The sequence below is a fragment of the Callithrix jacchus genome, chromosome 15 (genome assembly GCF_049354715.1).
Source record: "Callithrix jacchus isolate 240 chromosome 15, calJac240_pri, whole genome shotgun sequence".
NCBI classification, from domain to species: Eukaryota; Metazoa; Chordata; class Mammalia; order Primates; family Cebidae; genus Callithrix; species Callithrix jacchus.
In genome coordinates, this window is record NC_133516.1 from 65777320 (window position 1) to 65805140 (window position 27821).

The window sequence follows — 27821 nt, forward strand, 5'->3', positions numbered from 1 at the left end:
TTTCTGCCTATGGGGTCAAAGGCCCTACCTATAGCAGCCTCTTAGTCCTGACTCCAGGCCTTTCCCTAGTCACTGACTGAGTACCACCATCAGGAAATGAAGAAGTATATGGATCCCAGCTTGCTACGGGTCAACTGTGAGAAGATAGAACCTCTGCACTTGGCTCCCTAACTACACACTCACCTTGGCCAGAGCTGTGTTTTCGTCTGCTCATCACCATCTTCTCCCCTGCACATCACAATTGGTGAAAAGGTAGGCATTTTTCTAGAGGCCTGCAACACCTCAGGAGTCCCTTAGGGTTCTCAGGTACCATCACAACTATTAGGATATTTCTAAAACTGTTCCCCAAGCTCTGATTGAGCCTTGAAGTGGGAGTATATATAGTGGAGCCTGAGACCCGGGTATCTGATCTAGACTGAATTTTTCCCATGTTCCCCAGATGCCTGAGGAAAAGGGTTTTCCCTCTATCCTTATGGCAGGGATCTCTCCTATGTCATATCTTCAGTACTCTCTGTCTCTGGTTTAAAGAAAACCTAAATGGTCAGGTCCACCCAGGCTGTATCTTAATATGTTAGTGGGAGCTTGAGAATTCAAGCTGCATACTAAAAAAATCCTATTTTGGATGTCAACAGCTGAACATTGACACTTTCTTTTTTGCCTGCTGCTATAACTATCCTAAACTTCCTTGAGGCAAATAGATGCTTCTGGCAGAGTAAGGAGGAGGTTAAATATATATAAAGACATGCAAAAGAGGAAAGTACATTATATTTTAAAAAGTATTACCCTAGTTAAAACAATAATTTGGGGGAAGAAAGGTTTAGAAATGAAGCTCCTGAGATTGCCTTCATTGAGATTCCATGTATATACATGTATGTGCTTATGCGCGTGTAAACATGCAAGGGTATGATATTATTGATTTTTCCAGAAAGGATTTAGTGAGCCCTTGTTACAGATCATGGACTCAGGGGCATATGTCACAGTGTCTGTCTTCAGGGAGCTCCTGGTCTTAGGAGAACGATGGAGTGGAAGTGGATTACATTATGGAGCTGCATTGCTGCTTTCTGAGAGGTTGGTGTTTGGTCTGATAAACATGACTAATGGTTTGGTCTGGTTTCTCCTTACCTTTCTAGGTAACTCCGTAGTGGTGGCATTGTTTGCTTGCTGTTGTTTTTATCCAAAATTCTTTCACCTCTTTTGATGCAGGAAAACTTTTGTGTTTTATACACTGTTCTTACTCCAGGGCCATGGGAGTTCAAACAGCACTAGGAGCTTTGAGCAGTATTTCTATTTTGACCAGGGAAACTGGGAACTTTGTCCCCTGTGAAGGGGGCAGAAACTGGTAGACTGACAAGTCAAGCTGTGAGGGGCAAGTACAAAGCAAAAGTAACACAACAGGTAAGTGATGGAGTCAGATGCTTGGGTTCATGTGGAAAGTGCCATGGGCTAGGTTTCGGAACACTGTTGTTACTGCTAAGCTTAGGCAAGTCTCTCCCTCTCTGAGGCTTAAGAGGGTGTCGAGTTAGAAGGTCTCTAACACGTCTTCCATCTATAATATTATGAGCTGAATGGGTAGCAGTGAGGGACAGGGAAGCCCAGGGGCATAGGAACCAGGTGGTAAGTGGTTTCAGGACCTTTATGCCTGGTTCTCTGGAGACTTTACCTTTTTGAGGTCTTTCATCTCTGCAGCTCAAGACTGCTTGGTCAGTTCCCCTGATGCCAGAACTCAGAAGTGACCCAGCATCCTTATATGGTGAACAGGAGCACTAATCCCCTTGGGTAGAATCATCCTGATGGTCAGCAAATGAGTGGCCTCAAACTATTTTGGTTCTTAAAATCTTTTCAAAGAAGAATCATGTTTCTGGGATTTCTGGGCCTGTGTTAAAAAGGCTACACTTCCTCAGCCTTTTCTTTTGGATTCCAAGTCTGTGTGCCTAAACACCCTAGATAATACCTTCATTAGGGACTGCCTTTCTTCTGGCTCTTCCAAGGTACAGTGAGGACTAACTTATTGATCTTCCTGTTAGCCCATGTCCTTGAACTTTTCTTCTTTTGTGTCAGATGGAGAAAATGGTAAAAAGCAATCCAGAATCTTCTTTTCTTAGGGCATGTGCAATCCTAGCCCAACTCCAGCATCTCAAAAAGAGAAATAGGGCAAGCTGCCATCTTGGCTTTCCTTCACATTTCCTTCCACACAGAACTCTCCTTTCTTCCACATTTTCTAGAGCTTTAGAGAATTTACATTTTGATGGAGAGAAACATACTAGATTTCTAAAAAGTACACTAAAGCCTTCTAGGTATAAGACTATACTAGTGGATAATGGGGACATAAACGAGGAATTAAGTGTATTTTGGTGGATATGGTGATTATCATAGAGTAGGAGTTGATTGAGTGGCGTTTGGAAGAGGGGTTCATTATCCACAGTGACAAATGGGAAGGGACATTCCTAGCAGAGGAAGAAAGGTGAGCAAATGCAGAGAGTTGGGTAAACATCATGGAGAATTAGAGGATTGTAGGGAGAGAGGGACTGGAGAGGCATGTGAGGTCTTGGATTTTCTCAGGAGTTGATTTTATATTCTAGGATTTTGATTCAATTTTTAAAGATATGGGCTCTCACTGTATCACACAGGCTGGAGTACAGTGGCACAATCATAGCTCACTGCAGCCTTGACCTCCTGGGCTCAAGCGATCCTCACACCTCAGCCTCCTGAGTAGCTGGGACTCCAGGCATATGCCTGATTCTGGATTTGGGTTTTATCTTATAAGCACCAGGGAGTTATAAAGGATTTTAAGAATTGAAGTGATGGAATTAAAAAATCTAATTTAGAGGGTTAATATAGCATTGGAAGGACAAAATTGGAGATAGGAATTCTAGTTAGGAAACTACTGAAATATAGTTGATGATACAAGAAATTTAATGGTAGGGGCATCTGCAGGATTTACTGTCTAGTTGATGTCAGGACTGAAGGAGAGGTGAAGTCTCAGATAATCTCCAGGTTTTGGCTTAGATTACGGGTGAAGTCTCATACAATCTTCAGGTTTTGGGTTGTGGGTAAAGGCTGATGGACCAAGCCTGACATCATAGGAATCACATAGGAATATAGGAACACTTGACACGCTGCTATAGCTTCTACTGTAAAAGGGTTTAGCACTGCTCCATTCTTCAAACTCTTTACATATTTTGAATGCAAAACATCAAAAAGAAAACTCAGAGTGACTGATGATTGGACAATTATATACTCAGACAACTTTTCCCACAAGTTGGGCAAGTCTGCATGCTTACGTATGCTTATATGTGCTGTGTGCATGCACATGATGTTGCTCATGCTTTGGATATGAATGTGTATGCTCGTTTGATTGTGTTGGGTTCTTGACACAATGTCATTTTTCAGCATTAAAATTCTCATCACCTAGCAGAAATGTTCTCTTTAAGATCCATTTCCGGCCAGGCGCGGTGGCTCACGCCTGTAATCCCAGCACTTTGGGAGGCCGAGGCGGGTGGATCACAAGGTCAAGAGATCGAGACCATCCTGGTCAACATGGTGAAATCCCATCTCTACTAAAAATACAAAAAATTAGCTGGGCACGGTGGCACATGCCTGTAATCCCAGCTACTCAGGAGGCTGAGGCTGGAGAATTGCCTGAGCCCAGGAGGCGGAGGTTGCGGTGAGCTGAGATTGTGCCATTGCACTCCAGCCTGGGTAACAAGAGCAAAACTCTGTCTCAAAAAAAAAAAAAAAAAAAAAAGATCCATTTCCACTTGGCTTGTTGTGCATAAATATTCAAGTGGGATTGATTGCTTGTGTCAAATTAATTTTTTTCCCTTCCCAGGGACAGTGTCTGCAGTGTGCAAAATGGGGAAATCCTCAGATTTCTAGCCAAATACAAAGCTCAGATATAGGAGTAAAGTCAGGCTTGGGTCAAGAATTGTCCTAGATAAGCCATAGAGACTGCACCTAGATACTTAAGCTAACCTTCCCAATATGCTTTGTGACTGTTTCCTAGGCAACAGGAAAACCCTAGGCTAGGTAGAGATGGCTGCATATGAGAGGCTTGGGTCTTTTCAGCATGAGCTGCAGTACCATACCCTCCTCTGTATCTTCCTTTTGCTGCTTTGTTTAAAAGGCTGAAGTGGCTGGGTGTGGTGGCTCATACCTATAATCCCAGTACTTGGGGAGGCCAAGGTGGGAGGATGGCTTGAGCCCTGGGCAACATAGCAAGATCCCATCACTTAAAAATAAATAAAATAAAATGTTGTAGAAGCCTCTGGAGGCACATGGAGAACATGCTAAATATCCTCCTTCCCTACCTGACTGCTATGCAAACTTCACAGAACTCTGGGGTAATTTTTCCTTCGGTTCCAGTCCTGACACTTCCCTGAAGCTAGGGTGGAACCTCAGGATGTACCTGTAAGGCCTTTCCCTAACAGGTGGCCCCTATTTTCATGGTGCTCAGTTAGCCAGCCTTACCACATTTTGCCCGACTCCAGACACCAGACAAGGGACCTTCAAACTGTCTTTCCTAAACTGGAAACTTTGGCCAACTGACCTATACAACAGGGTAGTCAAGACTCTATTGTCCACAGATGAACTAATTTGTATCTCAGCAGTAGGAGCTTTGTGAGTTGTATGATACAGTTTTGCTGAGGATTATTATATATTCTTTTCCTGTAACCTGGATTTCTGGAAGTCCTGATTTACATTTATTAACTTTAACTGTGTGGGTTGCGATTATCAGTGGTTCCAACCAAAGGATCTCTAGGAGTTTATCATCTATATAATCTAGCTGAATACAGTTTTTTAATTAGTAGAAGTTATGGCAAATAGCTTACTCAGCCATTAACCATCAGGACCCTTGAACTTTAAGAAGAAAGTGGGTGAATTCCTCATCTCAGAGAGTAGAATGCTAAACTTCTGGGGGAAGGGGCTTTGGATTCCATTTGCCAAAAACTTTTACATATATCGATAACAGAAATGATTTTTAGCATTTGCCAACAGATTTTGTAATGTATCACTTCTAGCAGAGGGCATGCATAGGACTTGGTTATACAATTTAATTTTTTGTTATTTCATAGAATCTGATGGTAATGTCTGGATTTTGCGCTGGGACAACTGAGTGTTGGAAGAGTGCAGGGTTCACAGAAGTCTGCCAACAGTTAGCGAGAATGTTTCCTCTTCCCTGCTCCTGATGCCACCAGATACACCTCTTGAATCCAAAAGGAGGTCATCTAATTTCTTCTCTCTACCCTGGCCTAGTTTCTAAGCTCTGACAGCTATTCGCTCTATTCTATCTAGTTTGTTTTGAAGTATTTATTCAACTTGTTATGCATAGAAGTCATTCTCCGAGACATATTTTTAGACCACCTTAATTACTCTATGTAGCATGATTCTAGGCATTGAATAGGCCTGTTTGTGATTTCCCCCCTTAGACTTTTTTTTTCTTATGAGAAAGACGAAGGCAGCTCTCCAGTGGAGGTCCTCTCTGACAGACTCATGGGTTGAGTGTGTGATCACATGTTACTTTAGGTTTCCTGGAGGCCATAGAGCAATGGAACTTCAGATTTGATGAGATCTGACTATAGAGGTGGCACTCTAAAATCCCATCCTTAATCTCTTTAATACAGAGGAGGAGGGCAATCTCTTTCAAGCACTCTAGTAGGTGCCGTTTTTTCCTCATGCCAAGTCTTTTTCATTCTTATGCAGTGGTTCTGCACCCAGACACACGCCTTATTCATTCACTCCTTCCAGGACCCCCAGCACTGAAGCTTTGTTCTCTTTTCCATTTCTGGGTTGTTGGATTTAATGTGACCTTTGCGTATGTCAGCTTGAATGGTGACAGCCTTCTGAATTCCTGGGGAGCCTTTGTGCAGATTAAGAACAAAGGAGGCAGTTTATCTCTTCAAGTGTCAGGACTTTTAATCCTTTGTACTTTAACCTCCCTTTCAGGGTTTAACTTTTTGCCAGCCCCTTGCCTTGCAGGTCTTGTGTATGCTGTAGGTGAGGGGGCATTTTGCAAGCGTCGCTCAGGTTTTGAAAGGAAATTTGTGTTTATCTTCTTTTGAGGGGAGAGGAATCCCCCAAAATTTGATCACTGGAAGTCTTTCTTTGGATGTCAGTGGAGACCCCAAGTCATCTGGCTGCCTTGTGCAGTTCTATGTCTGTAGCATGGTGTAAAGGGGTATGTCCCCAGCCTGAAGAGGGGATTCCTGTATGCTGCTCTCAGCTATTATGCTCTGGTTTCCTCTGTGATTCTGGGCAGGCCACTGTACCTCTCTGGGCCTGAGTTTCTTCACTGTAAAGTGAAAGTGCTGAAATGGATTATCACTGATGTTCCTTTAATCTCTTGAGAGTCTATGGGGTCTCTGATAATTTAGCTTATCTCAACTCTGGGAAAATGCATCCGATAATGATTATCTTATGCCTGGGGGTCCTCGTTCTTAGAAATGACACACAAAATGTATAATAACCTGCCACTGGCTGGTGTCTGTCTCTAGCCGTTAGAAATCCAGCCACAGCAAACCTCCAGTCTTGCCAGTCTAGATGAGCTGTACAAGCTAACTTCTGAGCCAGTTACAGTATCCTTAGTTTATATTTTTATAGGAGCCACCAAATATTTATGGGCTTCCCAGGAAAGTTCAGTCAATAATGTTAGCATAGCTATAATCTATATGTAACAACTACTCCTTAACATGATTTGTTTTCTCTCTTGGTCTGTAAGAGGATTTTTTGAAAGGAGAAAAGTTTTGTTTGAATTTTCTCAGAAACTCCAAGTTCTTTAAATTGGATATTTGGCAAATCTTTTTCCCCAGAGTTATCCATAATGGCTGGCCCTGCCAGATCTTTTTCCTCTCTCTTAGAAGGAGTTTTAACTGCCATTGATTTATCCCTTACCACATTTGGCTTTGTGAAGAGCTGGTGGGGAAGATGATCCTCAGACTGCTTCTTCCTCTGGAGATTAAGCCTTCAGACCGGGTCCTGTTGTTTTTCTTAGTGCTTCCCACCACACCACCCCCTCTTTTGCCACTCTGTCTTCAGGTATGAGGACAGTTTTCTGGAAGCTGGGCAGAGAGTGAGGAACTGGGATTGAGGGAACAGAAGCAAGTTTTAAAGGTCAAGACATTCTTATAGTTTATAGAATGATCAAGTATGAGAACCAGAGGGGAAAACCTGGCCAGAATCAGGCCAGCAATAGGCCAGGAGTCAGGAAAATAGATAAAGGCCAAGAAGATGAAATGGTGAAAGGTCAATCATGGATGGGAGTATACGATGCATTCAGCATCCAGGGCATTTGCAGAAGCAGGAGCCAGAGGAGAGAGGGGAAGGAGATGTGAGTTTAGCTGCAGCAGTCCTTATTGATTGAGGAGTCTCCTTGCTTTGGCCCTGCCAGCACTTGTATGGGTGCCAACTCTCAAGCAGAAGGAGCCTGGGCCTGGGTGGTGGAGTCCAGTGAAAGAACCTAGCCAAGGCACAGTTCTTGATGTCATAAGCTGCTGCCTCCTTACTTCTCTCTGGAACAAGCCATCCTGTGAGGCTTCATCATTTCTGCTGCTCAAGGACCCTCTGTCCTTTCAATTCAGTGAGTCTGCATGTGTCCAGGTTTATTCCCTAGGCCTGGGGTTTCAACTTGACGGGTCAGCCTATCTGATACATTAAGAAAGTGAGACAGGGCATCTGTATTAGTTCCTTTTCATGTGGCTGATAAAGACATACCCAAGACTGGGTAATTTACAAAAGAGGCTTATAATGAATTTACAGTTCCACATGGCTGGGAAGCCTCACAATTATGGTGGAAGGCAAGGAGGAGCAAGTTATGTCTTACAGGGATGGCAAAAGGCAGAGAGAGCTTGTGCAAACTCCCATTTTTAAAATCATCAGAGCTTGTGAGACTCATTCACCATCACCAGAACAGCCCAGGAAAGACCTACCCCCATAAATCAGTCACCTCCCACTGGGTTCCTCCCACAGTAGGTGGGAGTTACAATTCAAGATGAGATTTGGGTGGCGACACAGCCAAACTGTTTTAGCATCCAAATTCCCCACAGAATATTATCCTTTAGCCTGGTGGTCTTTAGATGTATAATTTCCCCTCTTCAGTTCATAATAACAGAGCTGCCCATATATCTTTCTCTGTGTCTTTGGTGATGCCCTATATTTGTGTTCTCGAGTCCTTGGGATGAGTTAACTCATTTTGTTGGGTGGACCAAAGAGTCCTTCTGGCCACAAGTAAAACAGATTGTAAACTAAAGATGTCTATTTACCTTTGTGCTTTTATTCAGTAACCAAGAGGGGCCCTTCCTGCTTTTTGATCCAGTTCTCTTCCAATTACCTTTTTCCTCCTTCTCAAGCTTGAAAGTTTTGGATCTATGTATCTCCTGTGGTACCTGAGAGCACCAGCCTTATCTGTGGCTTGGCTCAGCATGGCAGACTTCAGCCTTGACCTGCAATTGGATTTTTCTGGGAATTCCTTACTAGAATTGATCCAGCCCAATTAAATCAGTAAGCTTCCCTCTAGTATCTGTCTTCTCACCCTTCACTCATAGATTTGACATCTGTCTTAATGTTTTCCAAATTGGATCAGTCATCTTCCAGGCTGAAGATGAAAGAGTCTAGATTTATTTGATATATTCCTATGTATTTAAAAAACTATATTATTTCCATATTGTAAACATTCAAGTTAAAGTTTGAATCTTAATAGTAGCTTCTTTAAACATAATTGTGAGAAATGTCACTCTGTGTTGATTGTTGATTTATACTTGGCTGGGACTAGCTCTGATTCCATTGGTTATGTGTTCCTTGTAATCCTCTTCCTTGTCCCTTCCTTCCTGAGACTCTCATTATAGAAGAAAAAAAGGAATTATATAGTGTGAAGATCCTTAAACTTTTTCAGTTCACAGTACCTTGACATCTCAGTAAGTTTTCTGTGGCACCCTTAGGTAAAACAGAATACTTAGATTTGTTGATTAAGTATTAGATCCAAACAACAAGTACTAATGGTCTAACAATCTAACAGGCATTTGAAAAAATGATGCATATAAATTAAAAGTATTTTTCTTCTTTTCTTATTTACTTTTTGACAAATAATTCTATATATTTGTAGTGTATAACATAATGTTTTGAAATTGTGGGATGGCTAAATTATGCTGATTGACATATGCACTACCTCAAATATATTTTTTTTTGTGATAGGAACACTTAAAATCTACCCTCTTAGCAATTTTCAAGTATACAGTACACTGTTATTAATTATAATGACCATGTTATACAATATATTTCTTGAATGTATTCCTCCTGGCTAACTTAAATTTTGTAGTCTTTGTCCAGCATTTCCTCCTCAGTCTCCCCAAGAAAAGTACTTTTATTTCATTTTTAACAAACCATAGTTACTTATCAATGAGATGTGTGTGCCTGTTGGGCACTGCACAGCTTCTCAGAGGCTGGACTCAGATTGCATATTGCTTCCTTTACTTCCTGTTCTCCATTGATTTTTGTGCTGTGCTTGCTTTTTATCATAGAAATTGCTCCAAATCCAGTTTTGCAAAGATAAGACATTGAAAGGTATGGAGTGTGATTTAAGGTTGAAATTGAGAACTACTTTGTGCTAGTAGCTTATGCAATATCTGACAGATGCCAAGCATTTGATGGGTTTCCCTCAAAAATTTAAAAATTCACAGAGCCACTATGAATTTTCTATGGTGGCCCAGGGTGTCTTGGTGCATAGTTTGGGAACCATGGGGATAGTGGAATAAATCTTTTCTGGGAGAAATTTTGGTGCTTTTTATCCCCACTCAGCCTGGTTGCCATTGTGTAGGTTGCCAGGCTTCTCCTGAGAATCTCTTAGCTTCCAAGTGGCTTTGATTCTCAAGGGACTCTTTCTCTCCATTCCCTATTGGCTTTGGTGACCATTTTTGAGGCTGACTGGTATTTATTAGAGTCTATATCAGGGAGTCCTTTCTGAGAAAGGGTTAGGTCTTGGTCCACCAAACATAAGATGAAGGGGAGGTGAAAGCAGCACCAGGTAGAGCATTTAGGGTGCGGGCCAGATGCTCATAGTCAGCATCAGCTCTATACTTTGCTGGGCCCAGGTCAAATGGAAATGTGAAGCTTCTTGTTCAAAAATGGCAAAAAAAAAAAAAAAAAAAAAAAGTACTATTGTAGGTGTTAATATATAAAATGCTTTCCTTTCTTTTACTGTCTCTTTCTTGACCTGTCACTGTGTGTTATATTTGCTATTTGATGTTGTGCTCCCTTAGCGCACAAGCTACTTAGGAGCCAGTGCAAACCTCACAGGTGTTTGGCTCTCTTCTTACTTTGTGATTTGGTGCACATGACCTACTGGCTGCTGGGTTCCCGCTTCCCCCAGTGGCAGGACTGAGCCCTAGCCAGAAGCAGAGAAATTGTTCCAGCTGTCTCTCTTTCATGGGCCTGCTGCTTCAACCCAGAGTGGACAGCCTCCAAGGATATTGCAAGCACAGGGAAGTGCTAGGCACCTGGATTGTGGGTGGGCAGGAGGCTTGCTGCTGAGTTGCTGAGCATGCTGTGATGGTGCTGCCAGTTCAAGGGAGGGATGGCTGACACCATGACTTGCCTGGAGACATTGTGGGGTATGTGCACCTGACCTCCACCTTCCCTCTGCTAGGTGGAAGGGGTGGGAAGCTAGGCAAGGCCCGGGGCCTCAGTGATTGGGGAAATGGTTAGCCAAGAGCCTGTCCTTAGCAGGTGGCTGGAGGTGGACTCTCAATAAGCCTAGGTCCCAACTCCCAGCACATGTTCCTTTATTCTATCAGACTTCACTTACAAAACATAGATTCAAAAATTAAATTATTAAGAAATTTGAGACAGTGACCATAGGGCCTTAAATCCCAAACACAGGGCCTTCTGAAGACCCTGTGCAACTACACAATTATGACACTGCCCCTGGGGAGGGAGGCAAATACAGGGGAGAATTCTACCTTGTGACTGATCAGACTGAGCTCCCTGTTGCTGAATTAACTAAACTGTGGTTCATTGCTGCACTCAGATCTCTGGTAGTGTTTAGAGCCAGTTTGTACTGAATGCCCACCATGTGTCAGGCTTCATGCTGAATGCTTTTTTCTGTAGTAACTCATTTAATTTTCATAATAACTCCATTTTACAGATAAGAAAACTGAGGTTAAATGACTCGCTCCTAATCCCACAGCATGTAAGTGACAGAGCCAAGTTTTGAAGCCAGGAAATACGGCACCACAGCCTACTTCCTTGCCAGTTCACCATTCTTTTTCTGGGTATCATCCAGCTTTTCTTCATAACAATGGCACTAAGTACCTCTTTATTTCCTAGTTCCAAATAAAACCCTCTTGTTTGGTTCCACATGTATTTCCAGACAAGGATATTTATTTTTAATTTGAAAGCTTTCTTCAAAATGAAATAATCTAATTTTCTAAATATGTTTTCAAGAACAGTATGTTGCTATATCTTTTTAAATCCCCAGTTTTCATCAGGCCATGACACTTTTCAACATGATTGTTACAGTAACAGTCAGGGGCTGAGGTTTGAGTACCTTTGTTTTAGGTGCCATCTCTGCTGACTGTCAACAGGTGATTGGGGGCCTGAGGGGCAGCACTGTAGCGAGTCCACTCACTCCACGTGGTACAGCTGAGGACACCAGGAGCAGAGCACATTCTATGGCACAAGTGCTTGTTGTAAAAAAGTAGACTATTTATTTAGAACAACGGAAGAGCAGTTATTTTACTTTCTAAGACTTGCTGCTCAAAGGGTGGATGGTGGTGACCTGGCGGCAAGGGCATCACCTGGGAGCCTGTTAGAAATGCAGGATCTCAGGCCCCTCCTTGCTGAATTGGAATCTGCTATTAAAAAAAGCCTCAGGCAGTTCATTTGCACATTTGTAAAAAGCTGTTTTAAGCCTTTGAGTGTGTATTTTCGTGATTATTTCCTTTACTACTTCAATGGAAGGACAGCCTTTGTCACTGAGGATAAACATTCTGCTTTGGGCTTGTGTGGCCTTCTGTAGGCACCTGAGCTCCTTTGAGCTTCAGTTTTTTTCTGTTAAATGAAGACATTGGATCAGATAAACTCTGTGGTCTATCTTGGTTCTATGGTTTTAGTAAAAATCCCTAAGCAACAGAGCTTTGTAACAGTTTATTGCTTCTATTTAAAGCCATCTTTGGGCATTTACACATTTTTAGCCTGTCTGCTTTATCCTATATCCAACTGCTAAAATCCAGTCTCCCAGAATGTGACCTACAGCTGCCTGCATCAGACTCACTCAGGGCCATTGTGAAATGCAGATTCCTGGGCCATAGCTTTAGCCTTCTTGAATCAGAGTCTCTGGGGACAGGTCCTAGAAATCCACATCTTTAACCTCTGCATTAGAGTGCTGGTATTAACAGTTTCTTGCTACTTTCTAAATACAAAGGTCACTAGGGGTTTTCTTCTCTCATCACTTTCTCTTGTTTTTTAAAGTCATGTACTTCCTTGGTGCCTTAGAAAAATGGAGGTCCAATGGAAGAAAGGAGAATGCTGGGAAAGGAAGCTAGTTTGGAGAGGGGAGACATTGAATTTGTGGTGACAGCTGGTGATTTGAATGAGATTGTCTAGAAAACATACCAGGCTATGGTACTGAAGTATACCATATAGAACCGGGGAGCTATGGGTTTGGGGGTGCCCTGATGTAGGACTGGGAACCTGGTCACCTTGGAGCACTGAGGTATGTAAAGGATAAAGAATGAAATACATTTAAGTGTAAGAAGACGTGTCTGAAAACGGCAGCAGAGTCTTTTGGGCAGTGGGAGGAGAGAGCTAGCTGCACAGAGAACCTAAGTGTTCAGCTTTGAGGACTGCTCAGAGTTAGACGGTGAGAGGAAGAGAGGAGTTAGTGAGCCCTCCCAGGAGAGCTTGGAGAGGCAGAGGAGAGCTACGACAGCCAGAGGTGAGAACAGCATGGAGGAGAGAAGAGCATGGAGGTGGTCATTCAGTCAAACACTAGAGGCCAGTCTGTCTCCAGAAGGACTTGTGTACTTGGAATGAGGGTTCAGTGTCTTTAATCATATCGTGGCAGTCAGATTATATGTGATTTAAGAGGGCAACAGGAAGGGAGCAGAGGAGGGGAGGGCCTGTGATTGTGGTGACATACTACTCACACTTATGCAGAATAGGGGAAACACTGGGTCATTTCGAGGGGCGTGGTCTCCTCGGCGGAGGGATGGGTATTCACCTTTGGCGCCTGTACAGTGCTTACAAGGTAGTGCCTGTGATGTTGCCAGCTCGGGAAGGAAGTAATGTGGGTACAATGGGGGAAGATGGTTGGTAAAGACACAAACATTCTTGGCCAGTTGGCAAACATTAGGAGCAGCAAGCTGGAGGCAAACAGATACCAGTGTTTAGCAAGATGTTAGGACATTTTGGAAGCAAGAAAGCCCTTCTTTTCAGCCCACTTCCAGGAGGGATTGGTAATTTTCTTCCTCACTTGAACTTTGTCAGCTACTTAACATAATTCAGACATACTGTACTCTATTTGGCAGATGGTCAACTTCTCTGGGGAGTTGAGATCACGGGCACCATCAGGTCAATTCAACAAGCATGTCTTGAGGGTGTTCCACATGTAAAGCACTGACTTTGGTTAGCAGACATCAAAAAAGGCTGGGCCAGCCCTATTGGTGACGTGGTTCTGAATGTGTGTTGCTTTCCAGTTAGTTCAGTTATCAAGTGAGCTACTGAGAAGCAATCAGGAAATTTTGTTGTAAGTGAAGAAAAATACACACTTTAGTGCCACTAGCAAGACAGAGAAGGTGATTTTAGGGAACTGTTAGAATTCAGTTAATTTTGATCAACATTTGTCAAATGATTGAGGTTTGATATGCCCCATGTTAAGAATTTAGGCTACAGAGATAAATAAGATGGCTTTGGCCTCAAGGAGTTCAGAGGCTGGCAGGGGAGACAACCAAGACATAATTACAGCTTATCCTACACATCCTGCAATAGGGTCACCTCTGGATGCTAAGGAAGTATAAACCAGAAGGACTGGGCTCAGGAGGTGATTCTGATTAAGCCTTAAAGAACAAGTAGGAGTTTCAACTGCTGAGAGACTTGGAAAAAAAAAAAAAAGTAAACGAGAGGATGTGATTCCTCTCTGGCAGCCATTTAGAGGCAGGACATGTGGTTGTGGTTTGTGGAGGTCTGCTAGGGAACTTTCAGGACTTTTAGCTGCTGAAGAGCAGGCAGGGTAGCAGTGAATGACCTCTTCTCTGTACTGTTCTTTCACATCTCTCCTCCTTGTTTCTCTTTACTCAAAGAAGAAACAGTAAGAAAAGCAATAATAATTAAGGCCCATTCCCCTTGCTGACCTCCCGCCACACACACTGCCCACCCAGGGCTGAGGAGGAAATCCAAAGGTGCCCAAAGACACCATCTGGCCATTGTATGAACAGATTATCTGGGCACTGAAGAAGATAATGTGGTATGTCTGTTAGGACAGTTTTTTTTTTTTTCTGAGACAGACACTCGCTCTGTTGCCAAGCAATTCTCCTGCCTAAGCCTCCCGAGTAGCTGAGACTATAGGCACGTGCCACCACACCTGGCTAATTTTTGTATTTTTAGTAGAGATGGGGTTTCACCATGTTGGCCAGGATGGTCTCCATCTCTTGACCTCATGATTCGCCCAGCTTGGCCTCCCAAAGTGTTGGGATTATAGGCATGAGCCATTCATTGTGCTCGGCCAGGACAGCCTTTTGGTTTGGGGTTGAGAATCTCAAAGGTGGCTGTCTGCATCTGGAATGGCCCAGTCTTGCTTTTCTTTCTGACTTGATACTCCTTGAGCTACACAAACATTGTTTCTGGAACAAGAGTATTCAGACAAAGACAAGGACAATGTGTTGACCCCTCAAGACTCTCTCCCCAGAAAGAACCCCTCATCCTTGTCTTTGGGAGCTTGCCCACCTTCCCCCCTTCCCTGAGTAGCTGACAGTGGACATGCGCAGTGCTGTTTCCTGTGTGTGTTGTGTGTCTCACGTGGTCTTGGTTACAGTGGGGCAGGAGCTACATTGGGAAGGTGTGTCTTTTCCATTCAGGAAAGACTGCTTTGTATTAAGTTTATACCAGAATTGAGTGGAAGGAGTTCTGGAGTAAGAGAGGTTTCTTATTTTCAAAGACGATGAAGGAAAAGCATAGCAAGGAATATAGAGCATTGTGATGACAGGGCTGGGTGCTGGTGTGGCTTTAGCAGCAGCATATGAGCTAACACCGCAACAATTTCAGGAAGATGAGCCCAGTCCTGTGTAAGGAGGAGGTGTAAATTCAGAAGGGTTACATATTTTGGGTTGACGTTCAGGAAATTTGAATTTAGGATGGTTATTAGATGATACTATGAATTATTATTAATTTTGTGAAGTGTGGTAATGGTATTGTAGCCGAGTGCCCTCATATTTAAGAAATTCATATTGTAGTATTTATAGGTGAAATGTTAGGATGTCTGTAACTCATTTCAAAATGATTTAGCAAAAATGATGAAACAAATATGGCAATAAGCTAATAATTGTTAAATCTAGGTTACGATGACTAGTTATGCTATTCTTTCTACTTTTCCACATGACTAAAACATTCCTTAGTTTAAAAAAAAAAAAAAAAAAAAAAAGAGTACAGGCTCTGAAGCCAGACTGCATGGGCCCAAATCCTGGTATGTGGTTTTAACCTGTGTGCCATTTTCTCCTCTTTAAAATAAGATGAGATAATAAAAGTTCCTACTGCATAGGGTTGTGTGAAGATGGAATTGTATAACACATGGAATGCTTAGATCAGTATCTAGTCCATAAATTATCACCAACTGTTTTATTATTATGAAAAACCATCTTGGCCTTGGAGATCAGAAAACTGAAACAGGAGATGGTGCGGACAGATGTCAGCCTGGAAAATGGCCTGGAACCCGCTGAAGCTCGCAGCATGGTTAGACACAAGGATGATGGCTATTCTGAGGAAGAGGACATGAAGGCCTGTGCCCGGGACTCAGGCTATGACAGCCTCTCCAACAGGCTCAGCATCTTGGACCGGCTCCTCCACACTCACCCCATATGGCTGCAGCTGAGTCTGAGTGAGGAGGAGGCAGCAGAGGTCCTGCAGGCCCAGCCTCTGGGGATCTTCCTGGTTCATAAGTCTACAAAAATGCAGAAGAAAGTCCTCTCTCTACGCCCACCCTGTGAATTTGGGGCCCCACTCAAGGAATTTGCCATAAAGAAAAGCACATACACGTTTTCCCTGGAAGGCTCAGGAATCGGTTTTGCAGATTTATTCCGGCTCATTGCTTTCTACTGCATCAGCAGGGATGTTCTGCCGTTTACCTTGAAGTTGCCTTATGCCATTTCAACAGCCAAGTCGGAGGCTCAGCTTTAAGAACTGGCCCAGATGGGACTAAATTTCTGGAGCTCCCCAGCTGACAGCAAGCCCCCGAACCCTCCAACTCCCCACAGGCCCTTCTCCCCTGACGGCGTCTGTCCTGCCTCCCTGCGTCAGCTCTACCTTATAAATGGAGTGCATTCTATCAAAACCAGGACGCCTTCGGAGCTGGACTGCAGCCAGACCAACGGGGCCCTGTGCTTTATTAATCCCCTTTTCTTGAAAGTGCACAGCCAGGACCTCAGCGGAGGCCTGAAGCGGCCGGAGCACAAGGACTCCCAACGCGAATGGCACGGAGCGGCCTCTGTCCCCTCCAACCCAGGCCCCCGCCACCCGCTATTAATAGTCTGCACACAAGCCCTCAGCTGGCCAGGACCAAAACCCAGACGAGCATGCCAGAAACAGTCAACCATAACAAACATAGGAACATAGCTCTGCCTGGTACGAAACCAACTCCCATCCCTCCACCCCTGCTGAAGAAGCAGGCTTTTTTTCTGGAAGCAGAGGGTGGCGCAAAGACCTCGAGCGGCAGCGGCCGGCAGGGCGCAGGCCTGGAGCTGGAGCTGGGTGCAGCTGGCCGCCCAGGTGGGACCCCTCCTGAGGCCTCCCCAGGCGATTGCACAAGCGCCCCGCTGCCCAGCTCTGAATCACGGCCCCCGTGCCATGGAGGCCGGCAGCGGCTGAGCGACATGAGCATTTCCACTTCCTCCTCCAACTCGCTGGAGTTCTACCGGAGCATGCCTCTGTTCGGCTAGGCTATGAGGCGGACACCAACAGCAGCGTGGAGGACTACGAGGGGGCGAGTGACCAGGAGACCATGGCGCCCCCTATCAAGTCCAAAAAGAAAAGGAGCAGCTCCTTCGTGCTGCCCAAGCTCGTCAAGTCCCAGCTGCAGAAGGTGAGCGGGGTGTTCAGCTCCTTCATGACCCCGGAGAAGCAGATGGTCCGCAGGATCGCTGAGCTGTCCCGGGACAAATGAACCTACTTCGGGTGCCTGGTGCAGGACTACGTGAGCTTCCTGCAGGAGAACAAGGAAAACCACGTGTCCAGCACCGACATGCTGCAGACCATCCGGCAGTTCATGACCCAGGTTAAGAACTATTTGTCTCAGAGTGCGGAGTTGGAAGACCAAATAGATGTGGTGCTGGAGAAAGCCATCCATGCACAAGTGCATCTTGAAACCCCTGAAGGGACACGTGGAGGCCATGCTGAAGGACTTTCACATGGCCGACGGCTCGTGGAAGCAACTCAAGGAGAACCTACAGCTTGTGCGGCAGAGGAATCCGCAGGAGCTGGGGGTCTTCGCCCCGACCACTGATTTTGTGGATGTGGAGAAAATCAAAGTCAAGTTCATGACCACACATATGTAGTCCCCAGAAAAGAAAGTCATGCCGCTGCTGCGGGTCTGCAAGCTCATTTACACCGTCATGGAGAACAACTCAGGGAGGATGTATGGTGCTGATGACTTCTTGCCAGTCCTGACCTATGTCATAGCTCAGTGTGACATGCTTGAATTGGACACTGAAATTGAGTACATGATGGAGCTCCTAGACCCATCGCTGTTACATGGAGAAGGATGCTATTACTTGACAAGCGCATACGGAGCACTTTCTCTGATAAAGAACTTCCAAGAAGAACAAGTAGCATGACTGCTCAGCTCAGAGACCAGAGACACCCTGAGGCAGTGGCACAAACAGAGAACCACCAACTGGACCATCCCTTCTGTGGACGACTTCCAGAATTACCTCTGAGTTGCATTCCAGGAGGTCAATAGTGGCTGCACAGGAAAGATTCTCCTCGTGAAATCTTACATCACCACCGAGGATGTGTGTCAGCTCTACGCTGAGAAGTTCAAGGTGGGGGACCCTGAGGAGTACAGCCTCTTTCTCTTTATTGACGAGGCATGGCAGCAGCTGGCAGAGGACACTTACCCTTAAAAAATCAAGAGCTATGCAGCCGACTTCAGCCCCACATCTTCCACTTTGTCTACAAATGCACCAAGGATGATCCTTACGGCGTCATTTTCCAGAACAGGGAAGAAGACCTCACCACCTCCTAGAAGACAGGTGGGACTTCCTAGTGGTGCAACCAAAGGGGAGCTGGAAGCCTTGCCTTCCGGCTTCTATGTGCTTGAGCTTGAAGAGCAGTCATCTCCTTGGGGGCCCCTCAGTTTAGTGACTAAGCCATCCACAGGCCAACTGGGCCAAGGGCAACTTTAGCCATGCAAAGTAGCTGAGGTTCGTGAAACAGTAGGAGTCTCTTTTGGCAATGGAGAATTGCATTTGATGGTTCAAGTGTCCTGAGATTGTTTGCTGCCTACCCCTAGTCAGGTTCTAGGTTGGCTTACATGTATGTAGATGTGCAGAAGAAACACTTAAGGCACAAGCTCTTTTGAATTCAACAGCAGATGTTTGACAAGACTGTCCGATGCAGTGCGTCAGGTAATTCTCACTCCTGTGGATGGCTTCATCCCTTCCTTTCTTCCTTCCTTTCTTTTTCCTTTTGTTTTTTTTTACGAATAGCCTTCATGTTTTTATATATTTCATAGAAATTTTTATAGCGGTTGCAAGTAAACTGTCAGGATTGGTTTTTAAAATATTTTTGTAACTTTAAAATGTTCTATAATTATGCATGTGATTTTAACATTTAATATTCAAAAATAAATCTCTTGCTGGATTTGAGAGTATTGCATTTTAAAAGTCTCTCTTCTGTAACTGGATGTTTTGGCAACTTTGTGGGGAGAGACAGCTGGATTTCTTAAAGCCATGTATTCCTGACACTGGCCACAGAATGCCTTTGGAAATCGGATGTACTGTTATCTTGGTCACGTTTAGTGGTGTTTTGCTCTTTTGTTTTTTAAACAAATGATATTGAGAATAAGGAGAGAAACGAATGTAGAGAGAGCTAGAGAGAGAAATACGGACTCTAACAAAGGACTGAGGAGTGCAGTCTGCTGGTTCAGGCTCTTCGAAAGATATGGAAAAAGAGAACGAACTACCTATATTTAAAATACTGTAAATATGCAATGAGGTTTGGCAAAATCTACTCCATGTGTGATTTGCTTTTAGAAACAATTTTGAAAGCCCCCTGAGGAAAATAAAAATCGGGACTCCATGTTTGGATCCCCTTCCATGAACACTCCCTTAGTTGAAGCTGTTTTTCTCTATTGTGGATTTTCCTTCTGGGGTCCCCTTCCACACTCTCTCGTGGAAGCCTGTCTTCCCTTCCTAAACTCTATCTCTCTCTATTCCCTTCCACTCAATGTGGAGCTGCTTTCCTCTCCTGGATTGCATCTTTCTGGATTCTCTCACTCAGTGTGATAGTTGTTTCTTTCTCTCTCCTTCTCCTGTTTCTCTCTCTTTAAATAAATCACTTCCTACAAACAAACAAACAAAAAAATAAAGAAGAATGCCTTTTCTCCCCTTTCCATAGAAATTAAAACTAACAGCATCAAGCTATTGGGACCTGAAACCAAATAATGTATAATGTGGCTTTTGTGGAGTTAAATAAGATGCTGTACAATGGAGAAAAAATTGGAAATACACACAAAAAAACTACATTATCAGAATCTACAGTGAAATTAAACTTACGGGGGCTGGGCGCAGTGACTCACGCCTATAATCCCAGCACTTTGGGAGGCCGAGGTGGGTGGATCACGAGGTCAAGAGATGGAGACCATCCTGGTCAACAAGGTGAAACCCCGTCTCTACTAAAATACAAAAAATTAGCTGGGCATGGTCGTGCGCACCTGTAGTCCCAGCTACTCGGGAGGCTGAGGCAGGAGAATTGCTTGAACCCAGGAGGCGGAGGTTGCGGTGAGCTGAGATAGTGCCTTTGCACTCCAGTCTGGGTAACGACAGCGAAACTCCATCTCAAAAAAAAAAAAAAAAAAGAAATTAAACTTACGTTAAATAAAACCAGTTTGCAGGTGCACAAACGATGAGGGTCTTGTATCCATGTAACACAGGTAGTTACAAAAACACAATATTGTACTGTGTAAAGATGCATAGTCATCTAATTTGGTTGGCTTTGAACCTTGTACCTTTTTCAGCCTTGGCTTTTGTTGAACTAGAACCCTCAGCATATACTGTGTTGTACTTTCTTTTGTAAATGATTTTTTAAATGGAATTTTGCACATAATACATTGTAATACTGTATGATAATCATGTGTGAAAATAATTTTTGAAATGTCAAAGAAAAAAAGAAAAAAGAAAAACCATCTCAACAAGTGGAGATTTCAAGCTTAGACTGGGGCAGAGAGAGAACATAACTTTTGCAGAAGCCAGTCAGAGACCTCCAACTCAGCTCACCTTCCAATTGGGGTGAGTTTTGTGGGAACAGGAATACAGCTGGGCTTGATGGGGATCCAGGATCCCTGATGACACTCTTTTCCCTGGGAGGGTGCCTGAGTGTTGTCAGGGAGAAGGGCAGCCGGTCGTCTCCCAGTAGAGATGTTGAGTCATCAGGCTAGGTGGGAGAGCATACCAGACAATGACATGAACATTGTGTTGTGCTGCTCATCTATGCTCAGAACTGAGAGTTGTAGCCATTATGATTTTTTTCTTCTTTCCATGTTGCACAGGAAATTTTGCAGGTAGGGATGAAGAGGGCTGTGGAGAAAAGAGAACTCAGCTTCTGTCTGGAAATTCTGCTACACCAGAGAGAATCCTGAATGTGTTGAGTTGCACGGTGTAAAGATTTTCAGGGTAATTCAACTGTTCAGAGATGACTCTAGGGTGAAAATGCATTCATTAGATGTACCAGTCAGGGCTTTCGTAGGAAACAGATGACCCAAACATGTTGGGTAACCTGAGGAAGGTTTAATGAAGGGACTCTTTATAAAGGTGTGAGAGGGATTTAGACTTGAAGGAGTGAGGGATGTGAGTGGTTACCAGAATGTGTGTGAAAGAGAAACCTCAAAAGGAGCTGTGACCTGGGTTAAGGGACATAGCGAGCTCATGGTCACCCATGACAATGTTGGGAATAGGGAACACCGCAGCTTCACCCTCCTTGGTGAAGCTGATATCCTGCCACAGCTTTCTAAAGGCTGAGCTCAGTAGAATGCCAGAGGGCAAGAGAGCTTTGATGTGGTCCATATAGGTCAGCCTTGGGGACTCAGTGGGCTGGAGAAGGACAGAGGGTGTGCATAGAACAAGTGGAGAGTGATGAAAACAACAGGAGCCCCTGGTTGACTAGGAGATGAGGCTTTTAGGAAAAACAATTTTCTCCAACCTCCCTTTCAGTTAGTTTCCCAGTACTAATATGTGAGCTAGGCAACCTCCATACTCTCGCTACATAAGCTCCAATATCTTTACACAAACTCCACTTTCTGAGGATGCAGTGTTAGCTGCAGTCCAGGCTGAAGCAGACTTTAAATCCCCAAATGGGAGATCCAGAAGGCTCCAGAAGAGACATTAGAGATGATTTAGTCTATTTGCCTCATTCCTTCAGATAAGAAAACAGTTTCCAGGAGGCAAAGTGATTGGTCCACAATTTCTTCGTGGCAGAGCCAGAAAGGGGATGCTCATATCCAGGCTGTCAGTAAAATGATATTTTCTGAGGCCTTAATCCTACTCTGACGTCAGATAGGATATTAGCACTTATCTTCTCTTCCTACATCCCTGACCTTGACTGTTCTTTCCTACCCTGTCCCACCCCACCCCACCCACCCCTGTTGTGATGGGGAATTACTCTGATGCAAAGGTGCCCTTTAAGTATGCTCTACACATAGTTGACACCCAAACCAGAGGTCCTGGAACTGGAAGCTCACAGCCAAATTAGGATGCTCAGATCACATGGTTTATTAAATCAATGTAAAAGCACACAGAAAAACCCCAAAACAACCCCAACAAAACAAAAAACCATAAGAGGAAAGATATGAGATAGGTCCAGTGCACTTAGGATAAGGTACAAATGGGGAGAAGGATCACATCCCTGACTTCCATGTTAGATCTAAGAGCCTATGTCCTGTGTATCTCTCTGCCATGCCAAACTTTTCTGTTTATAATATGTTTATGGAAACCACAACTGAGAAGTGAGCAAGATGGCACAGCAGGTAGGAGGTACCTGTTGCCAACGTATACTCACTTTTTCAGAGGGGAACTGGGGCAGCTATGCTGGCCAGGGAAGCCACTCATCAGTTATCTTGATGAACTTCTCTGGGTTCTGGGTGTATGGCTTGGGCAGAAGACTGGTGACACCTAACTAGGATGTGAAGACACAGTTTGAGAGACTCTTGACATAGTCTCGTAACTACCCATCTGCCTCCTGATGTACTGCACATGTCTTCTCAGGCCCTATGCTGTAGCTCAGCTGGTTGGCAGTGGCCTTAAGGAGGTCAAACTATGGGTCTGATTCCTATGGGGCCCAGCTAGACTTACACAGAGGAACAAATGGCTTCTACTCCATAGGCAGTGCCTCCTTCAACCCTCAGTGGCTAGTCTGAAAATCTCACCATTGAGCGGGCAGGATGACAAAGTTTGGATAATTTAATCAATCCCAGTTCTTGGATCTAGATCCCAGTTCTAGAAGTTGGGGCTAGGGATATGGTCTTTCTGGGAGGAGAGCACCCACCTCCATCTGTGGAACTCTGTACTTGCCTGGACTCTTGTCAGCCTCTGCTGACAGGCAGGTGTAACCTGCCTTTCCACAGGTAGCAGCCTTTGTGACATCCTGTGAGGTTGCAGCATATGAGCATCCGGACCACTTTGTGAAATTGGAACTAAAACCAAAAAGGCTGGTTGGCCCAGTGACACTGATGACAGTCTCAAATCCATCTACATTTCAGGTTCTTTGAAGGCTTCTTTTTTGCTGAGTGTGGTATAGAGTGGCGTATAACCTTTGGAGTTCATCTAGCACCATTCTCCTCTGTTTTTACCTGTCATACTCAATATCTGTGCTTAGGCCAGAGACAGAAATAAGAGGCAACCAAAAACTCCCTTCCCCATCTGCCTTCATCACAGACTAACATCAAGGCCTCTGCCCTGCCATGTCTAGAGATGATAGAGAAGCTTGGTAGATATTAAGTATTTATTGATTTACACTGTTTCCCGAGCAGTTGAATAATACTTATTGACAAAAGCATTGGGTACATATCATTTTTACAAAAAGAAAAAAATATCATGGAGCTTTGAGGAGTTGTTCGATGGTAAGAGGTCCAGGAAGCATCTACATACACACACTACATGGAAACCTGGTAGTAGTAGGTCTTCGCAGAACTTGCAGGCATTCTGTCTTTACTGAGAACATGCCATACTGAGTCTAGATTCCAAGACTTTGTTCCTGCTGGAACCTTTTCTTGAATGTTCTTTGCATCCTAGCCATGGTCTTTATGAGGCTGCAGCATGTCCCACTGCCTGTGGGGAAGAGATCTTCTGGGACATAACCCTGTTTCCGTCTCTGATCTCCCTGAACACATGACTTGCCATCACAAACCTCCTTTCATTACTGCTGTTTCATATGGTAGGTGTTTGCTACTCAGCTAGACAGATGTTAAGCTCCTGGAGGACAGCTGGGAACTTGTTTCCTAAGCCTTAGTGCCTATCCAGTGTTATTTATAAAGTAGCAGCTATGTAAATGTAAGCTTGACCTTCCCTTCCTCTGGCATTTGCCTTGTGTGTCAATTTCAGTGGGTCCTCAGCCCAGTCAGGAGGTCTTGGTTTTAGGACTCCTTGTCGTGGTTCTGTCCCTTCTCCTGCCTAGGTTTCAGTTTTGCCACCTATAAAAAGAGAGGGTTTCACTAAATGATTATTAAAGTCTCTTTCACATATATAATATTTGTGTGATTGAAATTGCCATAATTAGATATGTTTTCTGCCTTGTCTTGCTCTCTCCAGCTATCGTGTGTGTGTGTGTGTGTGTGTGTGTGTGTGCGCACACTGATGTCTGCCATTGAAAGCTTTCTATTCATGTTTAAACCTCATGTTTAAGACTTAGCATTTCTGTGTGGAAGATGATCAGGAAGGGGAAGGAGACAGCCTTGTGCCTGATTAGATGACATGGGGGGCATGATGTACATGCCTGCTTAGATGTGCTGGGATGCTTGGTGATCTGAGCCAAGTCAGGTGTTACCTGGTGGGTGACTTCTGTAATGGTACGATCCCATCCGTTGCAGGTATAAGTTTGCTGGCAAGTCACTTATAATAAAAGCAGCCATTGACACTTTCCAAGTGTAATCTCTATTTCTCCCACAACTCTGAAAAGTAGTAGTTACTCCCATTTATAGCTGTGAAAACATACCCAGAGAGGTTAAGCGATTTGCCAGAAATGCTGAAAATGAAGATCTCGCCTTAGCCTGTCTGGCTCCAAAGCTTGGGTTCTGTTCATCAAGATTGCCTCGCAACTCAACCCAAAAGAGGAGAGCTGAAGACATCGGTCTTAGTCTATCTGTGCTGCTATAATAAAATACCTGGTATGTGTCATTTATAATGAACAGAAATTTATTGCTCATCGTTCTGGAGGCTGGGAACAAGGATCAGGGAGCTGAAAGGTTTGTTGCAAGGATTCAGTCTTTGCTTCCAAGATGGTGCCTTGAACAGTGCATCCTCTTTTATAAGGGCCTTAGTCTCATTCATGATGGGGGAGAAGCCTTCATAATTTAGTTACTTCTCAAAAACCCTACCTCTTAATACCATCACATTGGCCATTAAGTTTCAACATCTGAATTTTGAAGGTGATACATCTGGATGATACCTCTTGTCATCTTCATTGCCTTGCTCCTCAATTAAACCCAGAGAAAAAGAGCAGAAGATGTCCATATTACAACTATGTAGGAAGGTCAGAATTTCCCAAATGGCAGTGTGTCCTCTGTTAGACTTCCCCTTAGGCACATCAGTTCTTGAGTTGGAGAGGTTCCTAAAAGACCTCTTAAAGATCTCTTCTAGCCCAGGGAGTGAGACTTGAAGAATATGATACATTTCTACCGCAGGTTTCAAGTTTCTTTCGTCTAAGGACTAAAGCTGGATGTTCTTCCATGGCCTGTTAACACAAGGGAAGAAAAAGAGGATATTGGCCAGGATAAATTTAGTGGAAGAAGAGCTATTCCTTTTTCGGTAGTGGACATCAATTTTCTAAATACAATCAAGGAACATATTACACTTCCTTCTGCAAGTCCTTATAAAGGCAGCATCTCAGTGCACTCTTCTTCCTGGACTTGTTCTGTTTTGATCTGCTGCCTGTATCTGCTCTCTGTGTCTCCTCTGTTTCTTTGTCTCTCTCCCTCTTTCCAACCAACGCTTGAAAGTGGCCTCTTCCTGTTAATAAAGCAAATATCTACAGTTTCACCTGACAGATCAGTCAATGCCATTGATAAGGTGGCTGTTGCAAATGAATTCCTATTCTACTTGTGAAATAATCTTGAAATAAAAGAGAAGTTGGGGATCCTGGCCTGGGGGAATTTAGCTCATAGAGGTTTCCTGGAGGTAACAGTGAAGCCCATCCTTCCACACCCCCAGGAACCTGGAAATAATAGATATGAAGCTGCCTCTGAGGGTTAAATTAGGTCCATCCATGTATGCCACACAGATGTGATCTACCATCTGTAGCTATGTACCAGGGGGTGTTTTGCAAATATGTGAAGCAAAAGACTCCATCAGTGTGACCTGGAAATAATCTCAGGGATATTGGCTGAAATGTGATTGTAATTTAGTAATATAAAACCTATTTAATTGCTCCAAGTGCAATTTGGAAAAAGATTGTGTAGAAGGTGCTGGCCCACCAGGGCACTTCTGAAAGGCAAGCTGAAGCAGAAGCTGGTGGTGCCCATTCAGACTCTGGCTGCCCACCAGGGCCCTCTGGTTCTCCAGCAGGACTAGCACTATTCTTGCTGGTGCATCCCATCATGGCCTGCTGATGTTGAACCACGGCTTGTGCTGCAAACTTCCCAAGCCTTGATTAAATGTTCATCATGAAGCATTCTGATGATGGCTTGGCATCCCCAGTGCATCAGCCTACACTGCTTATACTGAACTGAGCACTGCAGGGTCCTGTGGCAGTTGTGTCGTGTTGTTACTTTTGGCACTCAAGATACAGAGTTTCTGGCTTATACATCAGCCTGTGAACGTGGTTAACATGAATCTTCACCCAGTGATAGATCTGCTCTCAAAGTACTGACCCAGTCTAATTTCAGAGTACATACCCTTTACCTGTGGGTTAATTGAGAACAATGTCATCTGTGGAACCTCTTAGAAGCAGTAAATGGCCCACTCCTTTTAAAATTGCAGGCATACTGCCTTTTCCATGCAAACTTTACTGAAGAACAAGTAGCAATGGCATTGATACATAGGAAAGACATTACAATTTGTAAAACAATATATAGAAAAGCCTAAGAAAATACTGTGCAGAAAGATACTATAGGGACAACTGAGAGCCAAGGAGCTGTAGAACTGAGAACTAGCATAAGTCACCCCGACTTTTTTAAAGTAGCTTTTTAAAAGCTGCATTTAGACTGAGGAGAAAATAAAAAAATGAATAAGTCTTCTCTTTAGGAAAATGTTAGTACTAGCTAACATCAATGGATTGCTTATTATGCACTAGCTACTGTATTAGGCTCTTTATAAGCATTACCACAGTTGATCCCCAGAACTGTCCTTTTAAGTAGATAAACACTATTTTTTTCTGTTTGACAAATGAGGATATTGAGCTCTGAGTTCACTCATCTAGTCATTAGGAGGGCCAGGATTCGAACCTATGCACATAGCTACCATAATTTATTGGAACAGGCTTCCACAGGTGACACAACATAGAAGTGTTTTGTTTCTGACTTCTCCATTCAGGCACTTAATCTCAAGCCCAGAATGGTAAAGTAAGTTTCAAGGTCCCATCATGCTGTAGGATGACTGAGGGGAGAAGTTCTGTTGCCTGTAGTTTTAAAGGAATGAATGGACTTGGATAGCAGAGATACAGGCTAAGAACGTGTTGCAATGCCTCTTACCAGATTGCAGGTAGTAGGTGAAACAGAATAGATGGATGGGATGGATTACAAGGGAACAGTGGGGCTAGGCAGGGGTGCTGAGCTTACTCAGGTTTGCATTTCTACAGTCAGCTCCCTGCTATATGCCCAAGATAGAGATGCAGTAACAAAAATTGAAGAAATGAGTAAATCCAATCATACTCTATTGTTTTAGAATTCTCAGTTCGTAGCTTCAGAATGACTTTTCTATGAATGTTTGCCCTGAATTTATAAATCTGGAGAGCCATGAATTGAATGGGTACTGTAAGTGAAGAAGGAAGGGCTGGGCCATAGAAGGCTTGACTGCCATTTGGTCAGGGTTTAACCAAATGCAGTGGACAACTTCTTTGATAGTCTAGTCAGAAGCATTTTCTGTGAGTTAAATCTAGATTTGTTCCGGTTTTCCAGGCATATGTAAGTTTTGGAGCTCACAGTCATGAGGTCAAGGGAATGGAGCCCAAATTTGTCCTATCTGGAGAGAGGAGACTAAGGAACT

At 43.9% G+C, this 27821-nt stretch overlaps 1 protein-coding gene and 1 pseudogene across 1 annotated transcript in view; both read left to right on the forward strand.

The window, feature by feature from the left end:
* CAV3 (caveolin 3) overlaps window positions 1-27821 on the forward strand; it is a 182986-nt gene that overhangs the window by 16469 nt on the left and 138696 nt on the right. The gene's annotated exons all lie outside the window — the stretch shown is intronic.
* LOC144579569 (ras and Rab interactor 2 pseudogene) lies at window positions 15861-19063 on the forward strand (annotated as a pseudogene).